Raw genomic sequence first — 5,291 nt, forward strand, 5'->3', positions numbered from 1 at the left:
AAAGTTGGACTTAGTTTTTTGACGATGGATGTCAGAAACTGGTGGGTGAGAACTGGTGAAAAAGTTGGACTTAGTTTTTTTTTTTTTTTTTTTTTTTTTTTTTTTAACCCTTGGAAGAAAATGACAACCGTGGCCGGTTAAAAATCGTTTCTCTTTGGCCACGATTGTCATTTTCTTCCATTTTTTTTTAAATTTTTTTTTTTTTCCTTCTTCTCTCCGCAAGGCATGCGTGGACAGCTCTGTCTAGGACGCAGCCGCCACCGCAAACCGCACGAGAATATCTTTCTCCGTTTCAGAGACACGAATTTTCTGGCAAGTGTGCCGATAAATTGCTTCCCGAGCGAGTTTTGTGTGTCTATCCCCCCCTCCAGTGATTTCTGCCTGTGCCTGAACGGCCATCACGAAGCCATCCTTGAAGCCATCTCGCTCGGCAAGGCATGCGTGGATAGCTCTGTCTAGGACGCAGCCGCCACCGCAAACCGCACGAGAATATCTTTCGCCGTTTTAGAGATGCGAATTTTCTAGCAAGTGTGCCGATAAATTGCATACCGAGCGAGTTTTGTGTGTCTATCCCCCCCTCCAGTGATTTCTGCCTGTGCCTGGACGGCCATCACGAAGCCATCTTTGAAGCCATCTCGCTCGACAAGGCATGCGTGGATAGCTCTCTCTAGGACGCAGCCGCCACCGCAAACCGCACGAGAATATCTTTCGCCGTTTTAGAGATACGAATTTTCTAGCAAGAGTGCCGATAAATTGCTTCCCGAGCGAAGTCGGTTACTTGTTATTTTCCCATTACTTTCGTCTCTCGCTGAAATGGCCACCGCCTCGTCCAGGATGAAGCCATCTTCCTGCGCAAGGCATCGACGGATAGGTCTTTCTCAGACCCATCAGCCGCAGCAAACCGCACGAAAATATCTTCGAGCGTTCGAAAGATATAGGTATTCGAGTGAAGATACCGAACCAACGGAATGCCGTGATGGCAACGACCTTGACCTTCGGCTTTTCATGGTCGCACGGACGAACGGACAGTCCGATTTTCGTGGGGTTTTCACTGCCAGACGCGTCTCTTCAAGGCCAATCTGGCCCTGGGTGGCACGTCCACCTAGCTCTTGCCCCTCCCGAGAAAAGGAACTTTACGCAGCGTTTCACCTAAAAACGGTCGGTTTTTCGAAGCGTACGGACGAACGGACAGGGCTATCGACGTTCGGTTTGCTCTAGCACAGTGGCCTCGTCGAGCCCGATCTGCCGACATATGGCAAGTCGCTCTATTCCTAAGCTTTCAATTTTTCGAAACTTCACACTTGCATGGAAGGAATCGGTTTTCTTCCAATGGCGGGCGAACGGACAGTCCGATTTTCGTGGGGTTTTCACTGCCTGACGCGTCTCTTCAAGACCAATCTGGCCCTGGGTCGCACGTCTACCTAGCTCTTGCCCTTCCGGAGGAAAGGAACTTTAAGCCGCGTTTTACCTAGAAACGGTCGGTTTCTCGAAGCGTACGGACGAACGGACAGGGCTATTGACGTGCGGTTTGCTCTAACAGAGTCGTCTCTTCGAGCCCGATCTGCCGACATGTGGCACGTCGCTATATTCCAAAGATTTCAATTTTTCGAAACTTCACACTTGCATGGTGGAAAACGGTTTTCTCCCGATGGCGGACGAACGGACGCAGCCATTAAGATATATTTGGCACAGGCCGACGCGTCTATTCAAGACAGATCTTTTGGCATCTGACATTTGATAATACCTCCCGCCGTCGGCGCTAGGCCTTGTGTACCCCTGACATTCCGTTGGTGCAAAGCCCTTGGAAGCGAAGTAACTAAAACCAACGTTGGACTTAGTTATTAATTGATGTGTGTGTGTGTGTGTGTGTCTTTGTGTGTGTGTGTGTGTGTGAATATATATATATATATATATATATATATATATATATATATATATATATATATATATATATATATATATATATATATATATATATATATATATATATATATGTATATATATGTATATATATGTATATATATGTATATATGTATATATATATATATATATATATATATATATATATATATATATATATATATATATATATATATATATATATATATCGCTCGGCAAGGCATGCGTGGATAGTTCTGTCTAGGACGCAGCCGCCACCGCAAACCGCACGAGAATATCTTTCGCCGTTTTAGAGACACGAATTTTCTAGCAAGTGTGCGATAAATTGCATACCGAGCGAGTTTTGTGTGTCTATCCCCCCCTCCAGTGATTTCTGCCTGTGCCTGAACGGCCATCACGAAGCCATCTTTGAAGCCATCTCGCTCGGCAAGGCATGCGTGGATAGCTCTGTCTAGGACGCAGCCGCCACCGCAAACCGCACGAGAATATCTTTCGCCGTTTTAGAGACACGAATTTTCTAGCAAGTGTGCCGATAAATTGCATACCGAGCGAGTTTTGTGTGTCTATCCCCCCCTCCAGTGATTTCTGCCTGTGCCTGAACGGCCATCACGAAGCCATCTTTGAAGCCATCTCGCTCGGCAAGGCATGCGTGGATAGCTCTCTCTAGGACGCAGCCGCCACCGCAAACCGCACGAGAATATCTTTCGCCGTTTTAGAGACACGAATTTTCTAGCAAGAGTGCCGATAAATTGCTTCCCGAGCGAAGTCGGTTACTTGTTATTTTCCCATTACTTTCGTCTCTCGCTGAAATGGCCACCGCCTCGTCCAGGATGAAGCCATCTTCCAGCGCAAGGCATCGACGGATAGGTCTTTCTCAGACCCATCAGCCGCAGCAAACCGCACGAAAATATCTTCGAGCGTTCGAAAGATATAGGTATTCGAGTGAAGATACCGAACCAACGGAATGCCGTGATGGCAACAACCTTGACCTTCGCTTTTCATGGTCGCACGGACGAACGGACTGTCCGATTTTCGTGGGGTTTTCACTGCCAGACGCGTCTCTTCAAGGCCAATCTGGCCCTGGGTGGCACGTCCACCTAGCTCTTGCCCTCCCGAGAAAAGGAACTTTACGCCGCGTTTCACCTAAAAACGGTCGGTTTTTCGAAGCGAACGGACGAACGGACAGGGCTATCGACGTTCGGTTTGCTCTAGCACAGTGGCCTCGTCGAGCCCGATCTGCCGACATATGGCAAGTCGCTCTATTCCTAAGCTTTCAATTTTTCGAAACTTCACACTTGCATGGAAGGAATCGGTTTTCTTCCAATGGCGGGCGAACGGACAGTCCGATTTTCGTGGGGTTTTCACTGCCTGACGCGTCTCTTCAAGACCAATCTGGCCCTGGGTCGCACGTCTACCTAGCTCTTGCCCTTCCGGAGGAAAGGAACTTTAAGCCGCGTTTTACCTAGAAACGGTCGGTTTCTCGAAGCGTACGGACGAACGGACAGGGCTATTGACGTGCGGTTTGCTCTAACAGAGTCGTCTCTTCGAGCCCGATCTGCCGACATGTGGCACGTCGCTATATTCCAAAGATTTCAATTTTTCGAAACTTCACACTTGCATGGTGGAAAACGGTTTTCTCCCGATGGCGGACGAACGGACGCAGCCATTAAGATATATTTGGCAACTTTACACTTGCATGGAAGAAATGGGTTTTGTTGGACTTGGTTATTTATTGATTTGCATACATACATACATACATACATACATACATACATACATACATACATACATACATACATACATACAGAGAGACATAATAGCTCTGTCTAGGACGCAGCAGCCAACGCAAACCGCATGAGAATATCTTTTACCGTTCTACAGATACGATTTTTTCTTTTCTTTTCTTTTCTTTTTTTTTTTTTTTTTTTCCTTTGTTTTTTTTTTTTTTTAAATTTATTTGTTCCCGTCACAGCCAAGGGAACGGGCTTGACACAAACCGTGCGGAAAGAAGACACTGTCGAGCGTGTCTCAGAAAAGTTTAGGTAGGTTTTTGGCCACTTTTCGGAACATTGTTGTGCAAATTTTTGCCCCAAACCCAATAACGTAGGTTTTTGGCCACATTTTGCTACTTTTCTTGGCAATTTTGGGGGGGCTCAAAGCCAGATAACATGTAGGTTTTGGACAAATATTTCCCATCATGGAAAATGCCAACTTCATGCAGACAGAACATAATTAAACGCTTCTGTAAAGTGTTTATCAATGCCACATGATCGAATTGCACACAATTTTGAAATTTGTCAAAGAGCGCAATTGGACGAAATCACTTATATTGTTTGTATGAAGTGATTTTAATGTCGAACCAAGGAATTGGACAAACATGCCTACACAATATTGTCTGTACGACAAGGTAACGCTGGAGTCCTAAGGTGAATGAAGCCAAGTGCTTCCAATGCCAGGTAGATTTTGGGCCAATCTTTGCCCAAGTGGGACAATATTTTCCCATCATGAAAAATGCAGTGGAATGGATTACAATTGCCAAATTTATGCATAGAAACGACAATCGAACGCTTCCATAAAGTGTTTTAAATAGTATCGTACAAAATCACCTTGTATTGCGGGTTTTATTATTATTATTATTATTATTATTATTATTATTATTATTATTATTATTATTATGTTCTTTCTTCCCGCCTTCCTTCTTCTTCTTCTTTGTTATTTTTATTTTCTAATTTTTTTTCTTCTTCTTCTTCTTCTTCTTCTTCTTCTTCTTCTTCTTCTTCTTCTTCTTCTTGGTATTCATATCTCTCTTTGTGCGCCAGCGTAAATCACGTACTAACTCCAAGTACGGATCCGTCTTCTCCGCAACAGTCAAACCATTCATTTTCCTCGTCCTGCACACGAACGGACACGGTGATTCAAATGCCCTTTTCGCAGGCAGATGCGACTCGTCCGGGCCGATGTGCCGGTGCTTCCCACTTCAAGATAGCTCTTCCCGTTCCAGAGAAAACTGCACCCAAGCCATTTTTTTCCCACGCTCCCGACCTTGACCTTGAACTACGCATTTTCTCAGCCGTACGGACGAACGGACCAGCAGATTTTCACGGGGTTTGCACGCACAGATGCGTCTTCTCCAGGCCCATCGTCCGACGTATGGCTCGTCAACATCCTGCCAAGTGGCGATGCTGAAAACTCGCTTCAACCCCATGTCGCGCTCCAGCGACATGCACGTGGACGGGTCGCACGGACGAACGGACAAGCCGATTTTCATGCGGTTTGCACCACCAGATGCGGCTCTTCCAGGCCCATCTTACGACGTAGGGCATGGCAACATACCTTTAAGTGGCGATGCTCAAAACTCGCTTCGACCCAATGTCGCCCGCTTCCGACATTGA

The sequence above is a fragment of the Sinohyriopsis cumingii genome, unplaced genomic scaffold (genome assembly GCF_028554795.1).
Source record: "Sinohyriopsis cumingii isolate HCF-2022 unplaced genomic scaffold, ASM2855479v2 utg005013l, whole genome shotgun sequence".
NCBI lineage: Eukaryota > Metazoa > Mollusca > Bivalvia > Unionida > Unionidae > Sinohyriopsis > Sinohyriopsis cumingii.